This window comes from Schistocerca piceifrons, chromosome 6, assembly GCF_021461385.2.
Source record: "Schistocerca piceifrons isolate TAMUIC-IGC-003096 chromosome 6, iqSchPice1.1, whole genome shotgun sequence".
In the NCBI taxonomy this organism is placed as follows: domain Eukaryota; kingdom Metazoa; phylum Arthropoda; class Insecta; order Orthoptera; family Acrididae; genus Schistocerca; species Schistocerca piceifrons.
Genome location: NC_060143.1, coordinates 190,059,784 through 190,075,234, shown reverse-complemented (window position 1 = coordinate 190,075,234; position 15,451 = coordinate 190,059,784).

Here is a 15,451-nt window from a genome sequence, read left to right as displayed (position 1 = left end):
TACCGATAAAAATTGACGCTTGAATTTTCGCCCCTCCAAACTTCCTCGACTGCACCGTTGGGGCTTCTGACAGTCGAGTTTAGTTTGACGATTGTCCATTATTAGTAGATGTCTGCTCCGTTACGTCAGTTATTATTGGTGGTTGATTTCTCCATTCATTTGCATTAGCATTTGGTACCCAACCTGAAGTTTGTGGTTGGTTGTGATATTCTTGGGTTGGTTGCTGATATCGGCGTTTTTGCTGATAATTCTCTTCTTGATGGTATCCTTTCCTCTTCTTATTATTCTTCCTCCATTTCCGTTTATATGTTTGTTCACATTGTTGGTCATGATTACACTGGTCGAGATTTTCGTTACCAAATTTCACGTTTTTCTGGAAATAATTCACCTGTGGGTTTGGTGAATTGTGTGCAAAATGTTTGTTCCCATACTGTTTGTTGTTACTATTGTATTTGTTAGGTTGGTAACTTGGTTGGTTATAGCGCACACGTGATTCTTCGAACAGAATGTCTATTGAATCCAATGTGGCTAGAAAATCTTCCACATGTTGTTCGGGCACATGTAGAAGTTTTTCCTTAACTTCAAGTGGAAGTTTGCCCTTTAATATTCGAATGATATCCTGCGTCGGGATTGGTTCATTCCAGTATTTGCTTTTATTTATATATTTCTCGAAATACTTTCTTAAATATCCATTTCTGAAAGAAAAAGGTTGTAGGTCAAAAACTTCCTTACGTAGTCTTTCTTGTACTCCCTTATTCCAGTATTTGTGCAAGAAAGCGCGTTCAAATTGGTCATAATCTTGACACCAATCGGATGCTTCTGACGCCCACATCGATCCATCTCCGTGTCTGAATCCTGCAACATACATAATTTTTTGTTCCTCAGTCCACATTCGTGGCAATATCCCTTTAAATTGCTTGATAAATACCACGGGATTGATCGACTTCCTTTCGCGAATAAATATCTGGAATTGACGATATTTAAGCATTTTTTCTTCATTCATAGTCACAGGTGTATTCTGGTGGCTACTTCGCGGTGAATGATAATCTCGATAATTTGTTTCTGGTTGATTACGTGAATATGCACCAATACAATGTATGGATTCGGTTTCACTGGTTTCAGCAGGAATAATGCCTGCTTTTGATAAACTGCAAGTAGTATGTGCCCCTCTAGTATTAACTAGACCCTGCTGGCATGCTTCTAATGTATTTTCTATCTTTGCTTTCCAAGCAGGAAATTCATCTCCTCTATTCTCCTTAATCTCTTTAACTTCTCTTTAAGTTGTTCTTGTGCAGTTTCGTTGTTAACTTGCACGTTAGAAACCGTTTCTTTCAAGGTTTGGTCAAAATAATTTCGCACTGTCTCGGTTTGCTCTTTCGCCCAATCTTCAATGTCCTTAGAGAATGCGATCTTATGTTCATTGAAAAGTTTCTCTATGTGTTTCTCGCCTTCGAGACTGAGAGTATCTATCCTCCGAGTAAGCTCAATGACAGCTTGCTCGTTATCGTGCTTAATTGTATTCACGTCCTGCGCAATAGTGTTCTGTACATGAATAACTTCTTGCACTTGATTTAGTGTATCTTGACGATATAAGATGTCTTTGTATTTGGTTGTTAATTCCTGATACTGTTGTGTAACTATGAGTTGTGCCTGACTGGCAGTCAAGTGACCCTGCTTTGTTTCCAAACTCTGGAATTTTTCGGTAATCTTATCATTTATTTCTTTTAGTTTATTAGATCGCTCCTGAGCCAAATTAAATTGCGCACTCTCCAATACTTGGAATCTACGATTCATGTCATTTGCAAACGTGGATTGCGTGGTTTCCAATGCCTGGAATCTACGATCCATCTCATTTTCAAACGTGGATTGTGCCGTTGCAAGATTAGATTGCGTGGTTTCCAATGCCTCGAATCTACGATTACTGTCATTTGCAAACGTGGATTGCGTGGTTTCCAATGCTTTAATCCCTTGTGTTATGACAGTCAAACTTGACGTCAGCTGCGATAACAGATCGGTATTCTCAGCAATTGACGATTGCACTGGGCTTAATGAGGATTGTACCGACACATTTTTCGGTGCAGTCATTTCGTTTTCGCACGCGTCTGTGTCAGAGATGAAATTCATGTTGTTTGTTGGTTGCTGCATATTTCTCTGGACTTCATTCGACATATGAATGTCGGAACTAGCAACCGTTTGTGTCGACGGCGTGAGCGCATTATTTACTGCTCGTTGCTCAGCCGTAATCGACATATCGCTAACTACGGCGGTATTAAATTCTGTGGCACTAATTGAAGATGCATTCACACTATTTAATTCATTTTGTGGCATTGTGATACGTGCTTGCTTATTGTCTTTGAACATAGATCTAGTTATCACCATGTAAATAAGCAATTGACAGTTTCTCCGCTAAATAAGTCCTACAAAAGTGACTATTAAATTTTACACACGCAAAAAACATTAATGTCCTAATGCTGTTAATGTACACTTTACAATGTGACACCAACACAGTACAAAGATAACACATGAAATATTGTCTTACTGTATCTACTGAAATACTGGAATTCTAGTAAAAGTAATGTAGCAACACTACTTATACTTAGAAGATCAATACGTGAGACGTCACTACAATGCATAAACGCTCCAGAAAGTTAGTAATTCAAATGTTCTGGCCTTTTTGAAGTTTCTGCTCGGCTGTTGGGACGGCGTACTCGTTATCTTCATAAGATACTCCTGCACGTTCCGTTAGCATGAAACATACAATGGACCATAAATGTAGTTACTCTATAAAATTCCCCCCATGAACCATGGACCTTGCCGTTGGTGGGGAGGCTTGCGTGCCTCAGCGATACAGATAGCCGTACCGTAGGTGCAACCACAACGGAGGGGTATCTGTTGAGAGGCCAGACAAACGTGTGGTTCCTGAAGAGGGGCAGCAGCCTTTTCAGTAGTTGCAAGGGCAACAGTCTGGATGATTGACTGATCTGGCCTTGTAACAATAACCAAAACGGCCTTGCTGTGCTGGTACTGCAAACGGCTGAAAGCAAGGGGAAACTACACCTGTAATTTTTCCCGAGGGCATGCAGCTTTACTGTATGATTACATGATGATGGCATCCTCTTGGGTAAAATATTCCGGAGGTAAAATAGTCCCCCATTCGGATCTCCGGGCGGGGACTACTCAAGAGGATGTCGTTATCAGGAGAAAGAAAACTGGCGTTCTACGGATCGGAGCGTGGAATGTCAGATCCCTTAATCGGGCAGGTAGGTTAGAACATTTAAAAAGGGAAATGGATAGGTTGAAGTTAGATATAGTGGGAATTAGTGAAGTTCGGTGGCAGGAGGAACAAGACTTCTGGTCAGGTGACTACAGGGTTATAATCACAAAATCAAATAGGGGTAATGCAGGAGTAGGTTTAATAATGAATAGGAAAATAGGAATGCGGGTAAGCTACTACAAACAGCATAGTGAACGCATTATTGTGGCCAAGATAGACACGAAGCCCACACCTACTACAGTAGTACAAGTTTATATGCCAACTAGCTCTGCAGATGACGAAGAAATTGAAGAAATGTATGATGAAATAAAAGAAATTATTCAGATTGTGAAGGGAGACGAAAATTTAATAGTCATGGGTGACTGGAATTCGAGTGCAGGAAAACGGAGAGAAGGAAACATAGTAGGCGAATATGGATTGGGGGACAGAAGTGAAAGAGGAAGCCGCCTGGTAGAATTTTGCACAGAGCACAACATAATCATAACTAACACTTGGTTTAAGAATCATGAAAGAAGGTTGTATACATGGAAGAACCCTGGAGATACTAAAAGGTATCAGATAGATTATATAATGGTAAGACAGAGATTTAGGAACCAGGTTTTAAATTGTAAGACATTTCCAGGGGCAGATGTGGACTCTGACCACAATCTATTGGTTATGACCTGTAGATTAAAACTGAAGAAACTGCAAAAAGGTGGGAATTTAAGGAGATGGCACCTGGATAAACTAAAAGAACCAGAGGTTGTACAGAGATTCAGGGAGAGCATAAGGGAGCAATTGACAGGAATGGGGGAAATAAATACAGTAGAAGAAGAATGGGTAGCTTTGAGGGATGAAGTAGTGAAGGCAGCAGAGGCTCAAGTAGGTAAAAAGACGAGGGCTAGTAGAAATCCTTGGGTAACAGAAGAAATATTGAATTTAATTGATGAAAGGAGAAAATATAAAAATGCAGTAAGTGAAACAGGCAAAAAGGAATACAAACGTCTCAAAAATGAGATCGACAGGAAGTGCAAAATGGCTAAGCAGGGATGGCTAGAGGACAAATGTAAGGATGTAGAGGCCTATCTCACTAGGGGTAAGATAGATACCGCCTACAGGAAAATTAAAGAGACCTTTGGAGATAAGAGAACGACTTGTATGAATATCAAGAGCTCAGATGGAAACCCAGTTCTAAGCAAAGAAGGGAAAGCAGAAAGGTGGAAGGAGTATATAGAGGGTCTATACAAGGGCGATGTACTTGAGGACAATATTATGGAAATGGAAGAGGATGTAGATGAAGATGAAATGGGAGATACGGTACTGCGTGAAGAGTTTGATAGAGCACTGAAAGACCTGAGTCGAAACAAGGCCCCCGGAGTAGACAATATTCCATTGGAACTACTGACGGCCGTGGGAGAGCCAGTCCTGACAAAACTCTACCATCTGGTGAGCAAGATGTATGAAACAGGCGAAATACCCTCAGACTTCAAGAAGAATATAATAATTCCAATCCCAAAGAAAGCAGGTGTTGACAGATGTGAAAATTACCGAACTATCAGCTTAATAAGTCACAGCTGCAAAATACTAACACGAATTCTTTACAGACGAATGGAAAAACTAGTCGTAGAAACACTGGAACACGTGAGGCAATACTGACCTTACGACTTATCTTAGAAGAAAGATTAAGGAAAGGCAAACCTACGTTTCTAGCATTTGTAGACTTAGAGAAAGCTTTTGACAATGTTGACTGGAATACTCTCTTTCAAATTCTAAAGGTGGCAGGGGTAAAATACAGGGAGCGAAAGGCTATTTACAATTTGTACAGAAACCAGATGGCAGTTATAAGAGTCGAGGGACATGAAAGGGAAGCAGTGGTTGGGAAGGGAGTAAGACAGGGTTGTAGCCTCTCCCCAATGTTGTTCAATCTGTATATTGAGCAAGCAGTAAAGGAAACAAAAGAAAAATTCGGGGTAGGTATTAAAATTCATGGAGAAGAAATAAAAACTTTGAGGTTCGCCGATGACATTGTAATTCTGTCAGAGACAGCAAAGGACTTGGAAGAGCAGTTGAATGGAATGGACAGTGTCTTGAAAGGAGGATATAAGATGAACATCAACAAAAGCAAATCAAGGATAAGTCGGGTGATGGTGAGGGAATTAGATTAGGAAATGAGACACTTAAAGTAGTAAAGGAGTTTTGCTATTTGGGGAGCAAAATAACTGATGATGGTCGAAGTAGAGAGGATATAAAATGTAGGCTGGCAATGGCAAGGAAAGCGTTTCTGAAGAAGAGAAATTTGTTAACATCCAGTATTGATTTAAGTGTCAGGAAGTCATTTCTGAAAGTATTCGTATGGAGTGTAGCCATGTATGGAAGTGAAACATGGACGATAAATAGTTTGGACAAGAAGAGAATAGAAGCTTTCGAAATGTGGTGCTACAGAAGAATGCTGAAGATTAGATGGGTAGACCACATAACTAATGAGGAGGTACTGAATAGGATTGGGGAGGAGAGACGTTTGTGGCACAACTTGACCAGAAGAAGGGATCGGTTGGTAGGACATGTTCTGAGGCATCAAGGGATCGCCAATTTAGTATTGGAGGGCAGCGTGGAGGGTAAAAATCGTAGAGGGAGACCAAGAGATGAATACACTAAGCAGATTCAGAAGGATGTAGGTTGCAGTAGGTACTGGGAGATGAAAAAGCTTGCACAGGATAGAGTAGCATGGAGAGCTGCATCAAACCAGTCTCAGGACTGAAGACAACAACAACAACAACAACAACTATAAAACTAGACATATATACACACAATGAAACATTAATTACTAAATTACTAACATAGTTATATTGCAGGTTCACTATGAGTGTTGTATCAGGATAGTGTCCTGTCACGGTAGACATATATAAAGGCTCCTTTGGAAAAAAAATCTTTTTACTACTACTATTATATTGTTCTATTAACTGATTTCCTTCCATATACACGTATATTTTACAACGTGAATCAAACACTCGCAATGGCGTCGATTTTTACATCACAAGAATGGCTCTCTTCTAGTAAAATTTAGTCTTAAGAAGAACAAAAGCTCTATATCCTAAGAATAATTATGTGAGCGCTGACCGCCACAGAGTAATAAACAATATCTTTGTCTCTCTCTCTCTCTCTCTCTCTCTCGCACTGTCGCAGCAAGTTACGGTGCCTGATACATCATAGTTTCTTCCTGATCGTGCTCATGACTGGTTCTATTTTCTTATATACTGTTTCATTTGATGCTATTCTCCAATGTCCATTTATTTTATACTGTTTATTTATACATGTCCTAATTATTCTTCTTTCTATTTTTAGTATTCTGTCAATTTCTGCTGTATTAATTGTTTTGAAGATAGTTTCAGCTGCATACGTTATTTCTGGTTGTGTAACTGTTTTATAGTGTTTTAATTTTGCATCTATAGTTAGGCTTTTTTGTTGTATTTAGTTTTGGTAATGTAATTTGCTTAGTTCAGTTTTTTTATTCTGTTCTGCCATGATGGCTTCTCATTTAGATTGTATGTTACTATTTCGCCTAAATATTTAAATTTATCAACAATTTTGATTTCCTGTTCTCCTATTGCGATTTTGTTTGCAAGTGGTGGATCAGTTAGCATAATCTCCGTTTTTTCAAATGATATTCTAAGGCCTACTTTCTCTGCTATTTCTTGTAGTGATTTCACTTGTTGCCTGGCTTCTTGAACGGTGTTGGCTAGGAGAACAAGATCATCAGCGAATCCCAAGCAGTTTAAGCTAATATCATCTTTTGCAATTCCAGTTCTTATCATCTTTGGATTGTCCTTGTACCATTCTCTCATTATGTATTCCAGTGCACAAGTGAACAGTAATGGTGATAGGCAGTCACCTTGTCTTAAGCATGTTTTTATGAGGAATGGTTCAGAAATTTCTCCTCTAAACTTCACTTTTGATTGGGTGTTGGTTAGAGCGAGTTGTATTATTTTAATTAGTTTTGGATGGAGTCCTAGATTTCTTAAAATTTTTAATGCTGAAGGTCTGTGGAGACAGTCATATGCCTTCTTATCTATAAATGTTATTGCCAGAGGTTTGTTCCGATTCTTGTATTATGCCATAATCAATTTTAAACTAATTATCTGCTCTGCACAGCTTCTCCATGCTCTGAAATCTCCCTGATATTCCCCTGTTATAATTGCTCCTTGATTCTTTCATATAGGATCTTGGATAGAATTTTGTATTTGCAATTTAGGAGAGAGATTCCTCTGTAGTTGTCTGGGTTGCTCTTATCTCCCTTTTTGTGTAGTGGGTGTATGATAGCTGTGGTCCAATGTTCGGGGAATCGTTCTGTTACCCAAATTTTTGTTAGAGCCATGTGTGAGGAGGTCTTGACTGAGTCACTTACATATTTCCACATTTCAACAAAAACCTGATCTTCTCCACATGCCTTATAATTTTTTTGTTCTTTAAGAATTTTTCCTACTTCTTGGAAAGTTGGAGGGTCTAGTTTGTTAGGTTTAGTTTTTATTGGGGTATTTATGTTGATTTGTAAGGGTTCTTTGGGTTCCTCGCAATTCAGAAGTTTGTTAAATGCTTTTGCCATGATTTATTAACTTTCGTTACCACAGTTGCTATAATGACGTCATGATCGCTAATCCCCATTTCTATGCTGACAGTGTCTCTTTGCCTATCTCTTTCTCCATCTGTCTCTGTCAATCTGTTCCTGTTTTCTTTCTGGAGCCCCCTCTCGTCTCCCTCTGTCTGTTGTCCCTCCTCATCTCTCTGCCCATCTCCTCTTCTCCCCCCCCCCCTGTCTTTCTCCAACTCCTCCGTCCCCCTCACTGTCTGTTCACCTCCTTCTCCCCCTTCTCTCTCCATATTATTACGCTCATCCCAGTAGGACGGCAGTTGTTCTTATCCCTACAGTATTTCTTTCCAATTCGTGTCTAATACGTGGTCTAATTTCGTTGTAAACGTTACATGGGCCTAGGATGCGCGTTTACCCGTGGCTTTGCCCGCTAGCGCGCGTGTCAGATATGTTTCACATATATTTAAAATATTTCAAACGTATTTGTATCTCTAGTGAATTTCACTATGTAGTTTCATTTGCACGTAGCTTGTTGTTTGTGATATCGTATCTTCTGAACTACATGCTGTACGTTGACATCATTTGCAGGTACATTCAGAGGTGTATGTGGCTACTGTCTGCGAAATGTGTTGTGAATTGAGTTAGTAGTAAAGAAGCAATAAAATAAAACAGCTTGCATGATGTAGCTGTTTTTCAATCATCTCACTGTTTGACATCATATCTCGTATGTATTGTACAAATATGTGTATTTCTAGTTACATTTGGCGGCCAATGTGGATACTGTCTGTGAAACGTGTTGCGAATAGAATTGGTAGTAAATAAGTAATAAATTAAAATGTTATAAATGATGTGACAGTTTTCCACCTATCTCAGTATCTGATGTTACATCTCCTGAACTATATGTCGTACAATGATATAATTTTGCTAGTACATTCTATGGTGTATGTGAAGACCGTATTAAATATTTGTCACGAATACAGTTACTAATTAATAAATTAAAACGTCATGCTTCATGTGACAGCTTTACTGCATGAGCTGCGAAAATGTAATTAAACGATAAACTTTTTCTTTTCATCATTTTGTGGGGGTTATCAGCGAGAAAAACCTTCCAACGGTTTTGAAATTATGTGTAAGGCTTACACCACGTCACCAAATGCTGTCATTCTCAAATACTGGATGACTAAAATATGGCTATGAGCGAGTTGTGGGCTACACTGCTCCCCCCCCCCCCTCCCTTCCTCCCCCCCCCCACAGCCCCTGCCCCCTTGATAGATAGGTGGTGCATATCCCCACAACAATGATTTCACGACGGTGAATGACACCTGTACCAAGTTTAGCCGAAATTGGTTCAGTGATTTAGGAAGAAATGTGGAACATACGTACGTTCATATGTACGTACAACCATTTTTATGTAAATCGATACGTGGGTCGTTGAATGCTTGCGACAGAACTTTTTATGTCACGATGTCATGTCTTGCATAGAATCTAGGGTACACCACTTTGAACATTTTTTGTTAATCAAGCAACTTTTGTTGGTTGTGCAAATTAATAAAATTATCAAGAAATAGTACCTGAATCCATTTTCACGACCATCCGCAGACCAACGTTATATCTGAAATTTTCTGAGAAACCGGTTAAGTTTCTTTTGTCACAGTTCCTCTTACACAAATTACTACGTCTTCCATTCAGTAACTCCACACCTTGAAGAACTTTAAAAAAAAATTTCGGCATCACGTTGTCATTGTCTTCAAACCTGGCGAAGGCAACGCTATTGCATACTTGAACAACGATTTTCTGATAAAAATCAACGATGTCCTGACCCCTATATGCTTCAAAGTCGTTCTCAAAGATCCTGCTAAGTTAATCACAGATGAAATTGAGTTTGTAACTGATCCTTACGAAGGTGTATATTCTGATGCTAATACAGCGTTGCTAACTGACATGAAGACAGTGCTTGCTGGACTGTGTGGGCTTCTAAAACTACATAAGCGAGGCGCACCCGTCCATCCAGTTGTGTCCTCGTTCATAGCTCCAGCCTATCAACTGGCTAAAAAACTGATCACTTTAATTGAAAGTACAACAAAATTCAAGCCACATCATGGTATTTGAAACTCTGTGGACCTAGTACCCATCCCACTCAATGCTAAGTTTACGTCTTTTGACGCCTGTATCTTACGGGGAACTAAGAAGGGAATGTGTTACTATTGTGACAGAGTTGATCTACGGATCTAATGTCAAACCTGAGAAAGTGGATTACTGGAGACGACCCATGATTAGCACGAAACTATTTTGAATTGCAAGCTGTTACATGACTTTGTTATGGGATCCAGCTTCCGGCAAAAATTTACATGGTCCACATTGAAAACCTTCTCTTAAGTAGAGAATCTCTGAGCCAAAGTAGCAAGTACTGGTTCAGAACTGTAGAAGATGTACTGTGTATCTGGACAGACACTAAAAGACAGCTCAACACAATCTGTATAAGCTAGTCAACCTCAAAAGTATCAGCTCACAAAATAGACTGACAACAAATCAATAAAATTTCTAGGTCTAAACTTTGACATCGGTACACAGACATTTTGTTTCAAAATGTATAGAAAAAATACTATTGCAATCATAATAACATTCTCTTGCCCTTAATACCGAATAGCACACAAACACGCAGCTTTCCATTACGTAGCGCACCGTCACATATCTGTTATAATATCAGAAGTGGATTACCAGGCAGAGTTAGACACCATAAAACTTACGGCATCAATCAGTGGCCACAGCCCAGTACCGCCTGCCCACATTTTACATGCGAAACAAAAATTGAAAACTATACCCTCCTCTAGGTTCCTTCCCCTGCTTCTCTCAAAGCCTACACAAAGTGGTGTCCTATTCCATACTTACGACATATATTGTAGAGTCAAGCCAAAACAATCAATTCCCGTAACAATCAAATACCTTACCATGTGAGGAACACGGCAGTCCAGTATATTTTCAACGACAAAGTAAGATAACGTGAAATTAATGGACAAGGATGGAGAATACAAAATAACTTGTCTTGACTTTTATATTCACCAATCAGACAGAGAGGTAGCCACTAGATTGGAAGAACATAAACATCACTGGAAGTTGCAGAACTGTGACTTCACAGTTGCGTACAACGCGCCGAGCAAAGGTACCAGCCACAGTCTAGTGACCTTCACTTGGCAAAAAACGACCAAAAACTGAATTTGCTGGAAGTTCTGGAAGTTTTGCAATATTTACTGATCAAGCCCTGCTTAATACTTCACCTCTTCCAAACTTCAATTGACCGACATTTCACCAGTCTTCCATATTATGTGTTCCATTTTATTCATCCATTTTGCCTTGAATTTATCTATTTCATTGTGATTGTCAATGTATTCAAATCGTTATATATGCTGTTTTCTTAGTTGTCTTATCAGATAGACATTTTTACGGTACTAAGAGTAATTCTTCGTACCTTCTGGTACACAATTTAGCTTATGTATTTCTAAACATGTTGCAATTGTTCATGATATTTTGTATTCTGGTTCTGCAAGACCTTCCATATATAATACTGTTTCAAGTTATGTTCCTATACTCGTGTCTTGTATTAATTTTATTTTATAGAGATTGTCAGTTTAATTTAAATTTAGAAAGCTGTTGAGTTACTTCACTACATATGCACCTTCTCTTCCGTGGATGGTAGGTCTTTGTTCATTTGTTCGTCTCCTACTCTACCTCATCTTCACACACGCACACACACACACACACACACACACACACACACACACACACACACACTGCTTTTTTTGTATTTAGCCCTTTAGCCTTAATGTGTTTTAGCATGTTCCGTTTATATTCATATGTTGCTTATTTAAATACTTTCAATTAGATTACAACTGCACTGTCAAAGATGGTATTTACTCCTGTTTTACACATCTGTCGTAGAGTAATTTCTTTTTTCCGTTATTGTTCACCAGTACCGCACCCTCACAGTGATCATAGTCAGTTACAGTCTAAAGATGGCTTTTTAAGCCGAAATATGGCTGATTAAATAAATTAGGACTGTAGAGTATTCACTATTTTGTGCTTTTTATTTACAAATTCCGAAGGCATTTTACACTTTACTAGTTGAAAAAAATGAGGTCACTGGGCACAACTGCTTTCCAATGCAATGAAGTCTGACTTCCTGTTTTCGTTTTGTCATGCTAAACGTTTTCGTATATTAAAATTACAATATCTTCCACTGTTAAATGCTCTCTTTATAATTTTGCCTACTGCGTTAATGCATTCCCTACGGCAAGAAGTCAATTCTGGATTTATGGTAATTTAAATAATTATTTTCATTATGATTAATAACAGTGATGTTTGTGTCGGCACTGTGACAGTTTGCTTTTCATCCGCAGTGACATCCTTCTTATTCTGATTCGGGAACAGCAATGTGTCTCTGTATCTTGCTGATGTCAGCAGTTGCTGCAGTGAGACTGCGCGTGATCTCTGCTCTTTTCTCGTCATACAAGATTAACATCATTGTTACTACAAATAACGGACCTCGGCAACCATTTTAGAACAAATTCTGTTGAAAATAGTGATCCAAAAATCTTTCAGGTGGAAAACAAAAGTTTTAAATAACCTAAGGGAACGATTCCGAATCTTTTTCGCTGTGAGGACTACCTCTTTTTTGAAAAAAGCTTCAAGGCGCAGTAACTAAGATAAACATGTAAAAAATAAAAAACACACAATTAGACCCCTACATCAATATCTGGATTAAAACTCTTTAATTTGATCCTCAAATCACTATCTACATTAAGTGTATGTCTGCATTAACTTTTCGAAAAAAGGAAACTTGAAAAGGTTAGTTAACAAAAACAGTTCGTGTCTCAGTGCAGATTTGGCAATTGTTGGATACACTTGTTGAACACTTATCCAGAACGAATTAATGGTGGTGTTTTAAAAAACTATTTAAGAGTCTGGTAACATGATAGTTCAACTAACAATTCTTCTTCCCTTTGTGACATTTTGACTTTTTTGAAGCAATCTTCTCCAAAGGTATTTCTGATCCTTTGGATTTCGCCCTCAGTTTGAGGGAAATTGTTCCTAAAATTAACACTAGCAAGCCCAGTTAGTAGATTTTTCATTCATATGATTGCATAATAAGATGTAAACTCACAGTATAAGACAAGTAGCTGAAATAAATTATTATTACTTTTAAGAATCGTAGTTTTTGAACAATCAGCTCTTTTAGATAAAATCACTTTTCAAGAAAATTAATGTTACAATATGGTTTATTAAAATCTTTGTACAAAGTTTTAAGAAAAGGTATTATTTTAAATTGCCTTAGGCTGGAGGCCAAAAATTTGAGGTGATCTTTAATTACTGTGCATGTTGTTTTGTCAATTCTAGCTTCGTTGATTTCCAGCAAATCATGTAAGACTGGAAATAAGTTGTAATAATCTCCTTCCACTTTTTGAGCACATCGTTGAAGTTTCATTACCATTGCTTCTACTTTGTCTTGCACGAAAAACTTAAGAACGTTTTTTCATCGAAAATATACACAAAATATGGCAGCCGTGTGAATTAGTGTACATCAGTCACACAGTGTAGGTAGGAACTTGCAAGTTTTCCATCCTAGTCTCGATTCATAAGAAAAATCCTGTGTTTGTCGCAGAGTTCGAAATATCTTGACAGTACTTTACCTTCAGACACCCACCGAACTTCGCAGTGACGTAGAAGCTGTGTGTGTTCCTGCCCATTTCATCAGACAAAACGCCAAACAGTCTCGGGTTTTTAGACCTTACTTTAATAAAGTTGACGATTTTTACTGCAACCGCCAAAAGTTTTTTTTTTAGACATTCTTCCAAACCTAGAACTGTAACAACCTCTCTAAATATCCTGCGATGTGCTCACTGAACCAAGAGAGCAATTAACCTAAGTCTTAGCTTCTAAAAGTGTATGGATACAATACATAACACGTACACCAAAATTTTCAAACCTATCTTCTAGACCAATCTGCTTCTTTTTCTTTCGTAAATATGTCAAAAGATTTAAAAATCTCTTTGCCTGTTGTTTCTGCCGACGAAGACCGGCAAAACAACTTTTTGAATATTTGCATTCAACTCAAATAGACCAAAAAGTAACACACTGAATAGCCAGAACTGTATGACCACCGCCCTACTATCGATATAAACCCGTCCACGCGACAGCATTGTCAACTTTCAAGGAGCGACTGCTAGTTAGACACACGCACGGTGCGTGTAGTATCAGAGAGCGTGCTGTCCATGCGTAAAATGGGGCATGTGTGCGATCTACGTGAGTTTCACGGAGGGCAGCTTGTGATGGCCCAGAGGCTTGGCACGAGCATTCCCAGAACTGTACGACTTGTCGGGTGTTCAAGGAGTTCGTGGTGAGTATCTTCAACACGTGGCGAAACAAAAGGGAAACCACGTCCAAACGTCTTGCCAGACGTCATGGGTTTGGATGGTCACCACTCATTACAGATGTTGGACGTCGTAGGCTGGGCAGATTGGTGAAACCGGCGATGAAGTGTTGCAGAACTAACTTCAGACTTAAATGCTAGGCGAAGTGTGTCTGCACGGACGATCCATGCATGTGCCAGTGTAACACCACGACATCAGCAACTAAACTATTGGCCATTAAAATTACTGCACCAAGAAGAAATGCAGATGGTAAACGGGTACTCATTGGACAAATATATTGTACTAGAACTGACATGTGATTACATTTTCACGCAGTTTGGATGCATAGATCCTGAGAAATCAGTACCCAGAATAACCACCTCTGGCCGCAATAACGGCCTTGATGCGCCTGGGCATTGAGTCAAACTTGGATGGCGTTTACAGGTACAGCCGCCCATGCAGCTTCAACACGATAGCACAGTTCATCAAGAGTAGTGACTACCATTGACCAGACGTTTTCAATTGGTGAGAGATCTGGAGAATGTGCTGGCCAGGGCAACAGTCGAACATTTTCTGTATCCAGAGAGCCCCGTACAGGACCTGCAATATGCGGTCCTGCATTATCCTGTTGAAATGTAGGGTTTCGCAGCGATCGAATGAAGGGTAGAGGTACAGGTCGTAACACATCTGAAATGTAACATCCACTGTTCAAAGTGCCGTCAGTGTGAACAAGAGGTGGCCGAGACGTGTAACCAATGGCACCCCATACCACCACGCCGGGTGATACGCCAGTATGGCGATAACGAATACACGATTCCAAAGTGCGTTCACCGCGATGTCGCCAAACACGGATGCGACCATCATGATGCTGTAAACAGAACCTGGATTATCCGAAAAAATGACGTTTTCCCATTCGTGCACCCAGGTTCGTCGTTGAGTACACCATCGCAGGCACTCCTGTCTGTGATGCAGCGTCAAGAATAACCGCAGCCATGGTCTCCGAGCTGATGGTCCATGTCGCTGCAAACGTCGTCGAACTGTTCGTGAAGATGGTTGTTGTCTTGCAAACGTCCTCATCTGTTGACTCAGGGATCGAGACGTGGCTGCACGATCCATTACCGCCTTGCGGATAAGATGTCTGTCATCTCGACTGCTAGTGATTCGAGGCCGTTGGGATCCAGCACGGCGTTCGGTATTACCCTCCCGTAC